We start from the raw sequence: 9,356 nt of genomic DNA on the forward strand, positions 1-9,356 counted from the left end.
AAGAAAACAGTAATTACTTAGTCTGTCTGGTCTGGGCATGGGATAAGAAGAAATCTTATGCTATCTTATGATCTTAAAGATAAAGAAGCACTTCGTGTCTAGCTGAAGAGAAATTTACAGGCTTATTTTTCATGGTAGTTTGGGTAAATGTGGTCTGGTCTCAGTGCAGAAGGATAAAGCTTAGAGAAGGTTGGAGTTCCTCAACATGAGTTACCAAATCATCATCAGATGGTATGTAAGGGATATTTTCTTTAAGAATTTTACCAGCTTTTTATACCTCAGCTATATATTTTTTTTTAAGTTCACTCTCTGGATCTTGGATTTCTTGGGGGCGGGGGGCACTGTGCTTTGAAAGCCCCAGTCCTACTTGCAGAATGGCAGAAGCTCGTGTCTTACCTGCTTTTCTGTGTTTATGGTATCCTGAACCCTCTTTAGCTGTTGGCCTCAATCCAGGCTGCAGCCCGGGGGGTCCCCTATAACATGTCACAGGGACCAGCTTGTCCTGTCAGCCGGACCGTGGTTCTTCTGGGCCTCATGCTGCTGAGCAGTCCTCTGGTCCTCAGCTTCATGGAGTCACCGTATACCCGAGAGGTACCTTGCAGCAAATGTCCCAAGGTCAGAGCTCGCACGTTACCAGCTGTTCATGCACAACATCTGTAGATCCTGCTCACTTTCCAAACTTCTGTGTGGCATATCTGGGGTCTAGCGTGTCTCTTTGGTAATGTTTCCTCATCTTTCCCACCCACATCCTCAGAGGTTTAGGGGATACCCGTGTCCCTGTTCAGGAGACTACTTCAATTGCCCTGGAGGAAAAGGACTCCCAAACCTGTCTTCCTTGAAAAGCAAAGCCCTTACACCCGTCCAGGGTGGCAGTTCATGCCTTCGTATATCCATGTTTGAAAGGCTTGAGCATTAAGCTCAGCACTGACCTTTGCTGAATGAATCCTTATGCTGGTTCCTTGCTGCTGCTTCTGCTCTTCTCAAAGGCTTCTGCTTTGAAGTGCTGCGCAGTCTTTTGACCCTGGATTAATCTGGAGCATGGTCAGTCTTCTCAAAATGTGCCACTGCCATGTCTGAGATGCTGCTCCAGCCTCTCCCCCTACCCCGCTGGAAGAAGTTATAATCATGTGTTTGAACTGGAGCATTCCCTGAATCAGTATAAAGCTGTTTAAATTTGGTAACAGCCCTTTCAGGGGAAATAGCTTTTCCCTGCTTGGAACAAGGGATGACAGCGCTCTGGGTCACAGCTCAGTGCTGTAAACTGCAGTGTCACTGGCTCGTGGTGACAGCGTAAGGACACGCTCTCCCTGCTCGGGGTAGTATCGAGCGTGGAGGGGCTGCAGTCCACTGCAAAACCTCTTCAGGGCTTCCTTCCTCGTGCAGCGTCACAGCACTGCGCTGCACCGGCAGCTTCCAGATTCCTCTGGAAGTCGGGAGGCTTTTGTAGGACATTAAAGCAATGTAACTCAGTGTGAGACTTGATGGAAGGGCAGGTGATACTTATTTTAACCAAAACTTTTTTCACTTGTGATTGTTTTTGCATTGCTCTCACTCGCAGACCTGTGTACTCATGAGTGCGAGATCTCTGTGCTCAGGAGCTCTGGCCAGGTTGGTAGCACCAGGTTGGGGATGAGGCTCCACTGCCTATTCCTCGCATCCCTTGGGCTCTCCTCTGGTGCCAGCAAACTGAGTTTTGGACAGGCCTCGTATGCCCACCATAAGGAGCCAGCAGTTCCCACACTGAGTCTTTTGCCTGAGAGTTCTGCTTATTTCAACTTCATCAATTTTAGGCAAAGCTGCCTGGTCAAGATGTTCAGATACCTTCTTGTACGTTCTTCTCCTCAATTATGAGGCTGGATCCAAGGCCAGGGAATGGGGGAGTGATTTAGCTGACTCAATCTTGGCGTTATTGCTTTGGGGTTTCTATACATAGAGATGTTCTTTTATATTGTCTGCATCTTGTGTTGGGCCTGTTGAACAGGTTTGTGCGTTTTTTGCATGGCTTGGGATTGAAATATTCACTACCAAGGATATGCAGAAGGCCCTCAGCTTTAGGAAGGAACCCCAAGTGAAACAGTAAAACTGTCTTAGTTGTATAACTTGGGTCTCCAAAATATCAGTAGGAAAGACCAAACAAAAAGCCCAAGAATAGCAAAAAGTCAAAATATTCAACCATGCTTCAAGTGTCTAGTTTTAAAACGCCTGGTAACGCAGGCAATATTCCTGTAATCCTCATCTTCCTGCAGAAAACACAAGTGTCGTTCTCTTAATTCGCTGAACAGATACCTGCTCAGAGTAACACTTCATGGGTAAAAGAAGTCTCCTAAGCAGAGCTATTTTGTTTATCTGTGCCTATGACAATGCTGTGAAAATCAGTCTTTAGAGAGCCTTTTGTTTAAAAATAGGACTTCAAGTGCCTTCGTTATTAAAAAATGTAGAGTCTCTCGAGTGCGGTTCTAGATGGAGAAATCTAGAGAGAGTATCTGGTGGAAGCAGTCCTGCATTGCAGTCCGGAGCGTTGTTGGAGATCTGCAAGACTTCTCCAGTAACATCTGAGGTGTGATAACAAATTACTCGCTTCCTGAGCATCTGACATTCCCAGTGGGAAGCAGGAGCATGAGAACAAACATCGCTTGTAGAGCCATTAGAGCTGAGGTTGGGAGATGTGCTTTCTGTGCATCTCTGGTTCTTGCTTTTAATTTATCATAAAGCAATCACCGCTGAAGAAATGTTTCTTTAGGAAGAATAAGTAAGGGGAAAAAAGCTATCCAATAAACTGTAACAATTGCATCTTTTTTTTTCCTTGCAGATTCTTTTTTTTTTGTTTGCTTTGGTTTGTTTTAAAAAGGCAAAACGTGAACCTTGTGTTGAACTTTAAAGTTACTGACTTTGCATCTTTTCAGTTAGGAGATACTGGTTCTGACAGTCGTACGCACTGAGCTTTTTTAGCATTCTGGATTATATAACAGCATGGAATTTCAGAAGGAAAGCAATAAAATGTTTCTTGAACGGTCAGCACCATCTGAAATGCCCTGCGGTTTCTCGAGGACCTGTAATATGTTCCTGATCTTCTTTTTACCATCTAACTCAATGGTGGATTTTAATTTGCTTCTCATTGCAGCAAATTAAAGTATTTGGTTTCAGCACTAGCTCCTGGTAGTTAAGCCTTTATCTTCTGCAAGGACAGAAGTAGTCTTCTCCAAAAGCAGCATCTGAAGTGCCTGCGAAGGCTTAGGAGGCTGGAAGGGACCTCTGACGTCTTGAGTCCAACCCCCCTGCTTAAAGCAGGCTGCTCGGGCTCTGTCCAGCTGGGTTTTGAGTTATCTCCAAGGATGGAGACTCCACAACCTCTCTGGGCAACCTGACCAGTGTTCAATTTCCTTCAGATTTTTATTTAAAAAAAGTTTAAATGGAGTTGCCTGTATTTCAGTTTGACAAGAAGAAAGTCACTGGGCAGAAAGTAACCAGTTTGATGGCTCTGGTCTGGATAAATTCTTTTCCATCAAGGCTGCCAGCTTTGTGCTTTATATATTTATTAAATGCAAAAACTTCTTTTAATCTTGAGTTCTTATCCTCTTGGATAAAAATGTACGAACTTCCTTTGGTAGGCTGGTCTACATCTTTTCCGTGAAGTTGTTTGTTTATCCCTTAGATTTTGGGTATTATTGAAGCTTGTCTATAATACTCATTTACAGTGATTTTTAAGACCCTTCACTCAGAACTGAACTAGTCAAGATTCTATTTTACAAAATAATGAAACTGATAATAAAATATTGAGGAGATATTCCTGCGAAGTACTTCTTGTTTGCTCTGAAGCCAGCGTGCACAAAGGGAGCGCTGAGCATCTTTGAAGAGGTACTGTGTGACCTTTAAGGTGAGGCTGCTGTGTCCCTTACCCTAAGTAATGCATCAATGTCCCGAGCGAGGGAAGGAGGAGAACCCAGAACGTCGTGGCTGCCTGTAGGGGTTTTTACCCAGTGTTCCACATGTCATCCCATGCTATGTAACACCGTTGGTTAGCGTATTGAAGGTAGTACCTCTGTGTGTGTGCATGAAGTCAGAGAGGACATGCAGGCAAATATCTCATGAATCCATATGCTGGGAATCAGCAGTTGCTCATGTTGGTAACTGCCCACAGCAGCCTGCTGAGTGCAGCTGTGCAGAGCAGAGCCTCGTGCAGGAGCCAAGTGCTACCAAAAGAGCTCAAAATCTCACGTAGAATATAAAAATTTGCATGTTACCGAACCCCTGCCTTCTAACAATGCTTCTTAAAGTTCCCTTTAAAGTTAGTAGAGGTGGTGTGGACTTTCGTTTCCTCTGAGATTGCTGAGAATTTATTGCAGGGCATGGCTTGTTCTGCCGACTGGTAAAACTATTGGTCTTAGGCGGTGATTTCAGCAAGGCAAACTTGGCATCCATTTAAGATACTGAACCAATGCGGTGATCTGGGCAAGTTAACTTTAAGATCAGCTATAGGAATGAAGCTCTTAAGCTTCTCTTTTTCTGTTTGCTTGGCTTGGTGCTGGCAGGGACATCTCATGGCTGCAGACTCATTAATTTTGAAGATACTTAACCTCTAGTTAGAGATCTGGTCAGTGACCTATCAAGATTAGCATCTCCTGCAGCGAAAAGGCTTTATCATGGTAATCCTCTACTAAGAGTGCTCCTTGCTGGAAGTTCACTGTGTGATGTCCTGCATGTTAGTGGGTACAGATACTTTTCTTCCGGAGGTCTGAGCACAGCAGGCTGCCTGTGTTGGAAGCATCCGAGTTGTAGGTTGCCAGAAGTACTGTTTTGTATGGATTAGCTTCTGAATTGGCTTATGTGACCATGCTGATCTTTGCAGAGCAGATGATAAAACAAACAAATCAACGCTGTCAGCAGCCCTACTAAATGTTTTGCGCTCTTTCTCTGGAACCTGCCGTAGGATCAGTTCAGGGAAGGTGCTACTTGCATGGGATCCATATTTTTACTTTCAGAAGCAAGTTTGCTTTGTAAGTATGTTGTTCATGGTATTTTTTCTTTAAGCAAGACTTTGTAAAAAGTAATCCTACGTTGGTTTATATTATCAACAGTTGTAATTGGATTTTCAACTATCAGCAAGCTTTAATACTTGCTAAAATTACTTTACAGGTTTGTGGGATCTGTCAAATCTACATTTTGTGTTGAGTACCTTATCTGCTGCTGATAAATATTAATAGGCACTTTCTGGATTGATTGTCATAAGAGTTTGGCTAGTCATTTTTGTTTGCTTTTAGATCTTTTATTTGTAGATCACATGCAGACTATGTGTTTTAGGTAGGTCTGCAGAACTGCGTTTGGAACTGAAAAATCCTCTTTTCTACAGTCCTTGGGACCCTGTTTCTGAGGTCACGTTTCTCATGTTCCACCAAGCTTGCTTGAATAAGGAGGAACTGAATATTGGGAGGGGTGGGGACAACAAATAAGCTGGAAGTATCCACTTTATAGCTGTATGGCAAGTAATGTTGAAAACCACTTTGACTGGGAATAGCAAGGGAGTTTTTGCTAACACCTATTTTGATATGGCAATCTGTTCTCCGCTTGCATTGTCACTGGCACTCGCACGGCGAGGATCAGCTTCAGCAGAGGCACTGCTCTGGTCTGGGAAGCCCTGTGCCGGCTCCTGACCCGGCTGCTGGCCTCGTGCTGCCCCCAGCAGCTAACGGGATTCCTTCTTACGTCTGTTTTTCTGCTGGAAAGCAATGGTGGTTTTGTTTTGTTTTTTTTAATTAGCACCTATTATGAAAATGTTGTATGAAAAATATGCAAGTCTTTGGTTTATATTGCTAGTGATTTGGCAGGGGCAATTCACAACTGCTTTTGAATCATCTTTCATCTGGCTTTTGCTAGAACTAAGGGTTTGCAAATACCAATATAATTCTGTTGAACTGGTACAGGAGTTTGATTTCATCTGATGTCTCGTGTAAATGTTTCCCTCTATGCTTCTTTTTGTCCACTGCCTTACTGTCCTACTCGTTCCTTTTCCAGCAAGGTGTGTGGTTGCAACCTATCTACTTAAAAAAAAAAAAAAAAAAAAAGCGGAGGTTTTACTTCTGGTTTACCTGTTGTGACCCTAATTTTTTATGTTCTTCCCCTGTTAGACCTATTACTAATGACAATATGTAGTTGTGGTCTAGTGCTAACAGATTTAGTTAAAATATTTAGAGTTCAGTCAGTGTGTGCTCTACAGTTGATCAGACTTAGCGTGGGTCCAGTCCAAAAATCGTTAAAGTCATCTTTGAGAAAGTTCATGTCAAATTTTCTTAACTGCTCCCAGGCCTCTTCCTCACACTGACAAGGACATTTACAGTCTCCTGTTTTTTTGCTTTAAATGGAGTTTTATAGACAAATGAATGAGAGGTTCCTGTCCAGAAGAATTTACAATAAAATATAATTAAATCCCTTGCTATTCTGCACCACAAATAATCGTAAATAATAACAACTCTTGACACATGTAGGGATACTTTATCTTCAAAGTACTTTGGAAATCTAAATGATCATTGTCTGTCTAAATAAAATATTTCCTGCTTAAATTGTCAGCCTTTAAGGTACCCTCAGACTCCGCGATCAGCCAGCATTGCCTAGGCTGATTTTTCTGCTGAACGTGAGGGGGTTGTTGCCTTCACATGTCCCCTTTCCTGCTCGCACAGAGTTATACCTTGTCCTTTGCATGGAGGAGGCAGAGCTGTCGTAGAGCTTGGCCTGGGAAGTTTCTGTATCTCTGCTGAAGTCAGCCATGTCAAATGTAGTCATTTAGTGGAATAATAGCTAAAAGCCACTGGCAGAAAAGCAGCATCCGCTTGCCAAATCAGCACTGCTTTAGGATGCCTGTAGCATCTGCAGGGTTGTTGTACAAGAGGTAGGAATAACTCCATTGATGGCCAGAAATTGAATTTATTCAAAAACAGGTCTTCAGTGCTTTCTTTTGGTGGTGTTTACACAGAAGTGAAGTAGTAGAAAATTTTGTGTTTACTAGAATTATACTTTGAATTCCCATTCTCTGGCCCTCAGAATGCATATAAGGGTGAAAAATAAATGCATTTTGTTTCTATTTAGTTGGATCAGAATCTGAATAGGAACTCTTCTACAGTCGTGAACTTCTGTTAGAGCATAACATTGCTTCCCGTAGTCAGTGCCTGTCGTCTTGTGGTGTGTCAGTACCCAACCTGTGGCTGGTAGGCAGCGTTCTCTGTTTTTTGAATTTCAGTGGTAAAAAACATGTTTCCAGCGTGTTACTTGTTCAGTTGTTTCTTGTGGGACACCCGAGTTCAAACGCTGGTGCCATGAGCGAATAGTCTGTCTTGTTTCCCTTTGAAGATCCAGTTCTTTTTTGCTCACTGCATCCGTAGTACGGCACGTCTGGTACAACATTTGTCAGCCCCCTTGGAAGCGGAGCACACCTGGGACATCCCCGTTCAGGTCAGCTTGGGAGCTGGAAGCAGCTCCGTTTGCACAGGGCTGGGGATGGAGCAGGAGGACGAGCCGGCGGCTCGGGGAAGGCAGCGGGGAGAGACAGGAGAGCCAGCGTCCTGCCTCCCGCTGAGGGAACTGAGCTGCTGTTAACTGGAACCCGGTGACTCCATCGCTGCCTCCCTCTGAATTTAGGTAGAGAAACACTCGCCTAGTCCCCTGTCCCATCTGCCATGCTGCAGTTCATGTAACGCCTCCAAGGGAGTTAAAGCTCCTTAATTCTTCTGCCTTTCCTGGGGATTATCGGTGAAGTCCCTGCTAAAGTGTTTTGCTGTTAATGACTCAAAATAGGAATATGCAGACTGTCATATGCCTCTGACCTTGCAAAGTTTCAGGCTCCAGGGACACCGTATGGCATTGAGCCCCAGAGTTTAATTATGAGAAGTAGCATTTATGTACTGATCTGAGATTTTGACATGTTTCTAACTTCATTGAATCGCCTCCTGTTCTTGTAAAAACAAAATCTCTGATCAAATTGCTGTAACCACTGATTGATTTGTACTGGTATCACTTCATTATTTTGTGATGTAAAACAAACAACACCCAAAACCCCTCTTTTATCTTTCTCTCTTTCATCTTACTCTTTCTCAATCACTTTTTTATTAGAATTATTACAGCCTCTCTATGATCCTTGTTCCACCTTACTACAAATTCTCTGTTTGGGACTGGCTGGTACCTCAGCCTCCTAGAAGAGGCAGTGGTTGTTGCTTTTATATACCACCATTGTGTTTTTAATTATTTCTTCCATTCTGTTCCTTCTGTGTGTTAGCATTGGGTTTCCTTTTATTAACTGCAGTTTTGCACTGAATTAAGGGTCGTCTTCAGGGATATCTTTTGAGGCACACTATCAATCCTTTCCTGAGCGCCAGTCTTGCAAGTAGTATTGTTAGCCTAAGTGAAGGTAAAAATATTGAAAGCATGAAGAGATGTATTGACAAGAGAGTGTAGCATATTGTATCAGGGGACGAGAGAAGGAGTTTGGGTAAATTTTTCTGCATTTCTTTCCAGAAGAAACTGGAAATCAGTTTGAAAGTCTAATGTTGTTGATAGAAGAGTTGACAAATTCAGGTCTCCTTAAAATGAAAATTAATCTGAAAAGTCACAAGTCTGGGAATTTGTCATTATACATTTGTCAAATACACAAGTCCTGTATTTGTCATATTTGAAAACTTTAGGACATTTTTTTTTTTCTTTTGTACAACTACAGGATCTGGAAATGTCTTTGAAAGCTGAAACGACCGGGCTTTTTACAGTAACAGCTGAGACCATGAGGGAACTACAGTAGAGTAGCCAGCATTGATACAGCTGAAGTTCAGGATTTTTTTGTGTGTTAATTTTGAGTGTAAATCAAACCTCTCAAGTGTTAGCTCATTTATAGCTAGCTTTCATATGCTGTACGTATTGATACATCTCTTATTTACAAGGAGAACTTAATTTATGCCGTAGTGCTTTTTCCCATCCTGGCCATTACCACCAGCTGCTGCTTTTGTTTCTCTGTTGAAGTGATTTAAAGTTGAAGTGTTAAAAATAGTGGTCAGTGGAGATGCATGTGTGGTTCCCATCAAACCCAAAGCGTCCCCCCAATATGTAGGGCTGGACCACCCTCCCCAAGAGGCCTGCAGCACTCTCGGGGGCCTCTAAATCCGAGCCTCCCAGGACAGAGGTGAAATCCTCTTGTTGGTGGAGAAGTTGGTGCAGCTGGGGCTGTTGTCAGTGTTTCATACATCCCCGTATCATGGTGGGGGTGCAGGGATGCTACAGGCTCTTGCTTGCCTGCTAGTTCATCCCAGCGTGCTACACTGGGAGAAGTGAATAGGCTGGAGCAAAGGGGAGATGTTATTTAAAACAAAAACAAAAAAACAAAC

This window comes from Fulmarus glacialis, unplaced genomic scaffold (assembly GCF_000690835.1).
Source record: "Fulmarus glacialis isolate BGI_N327 unplaced genomic scaffold, ASM69083v1 scaffold10755, whole genome shotgun sequence".
NCBI lineage: Eukaryota > Metazoa > Chordata > Aves > Procellariiformes > Procellariidae > Fulmarus > Fulmarus glacialis.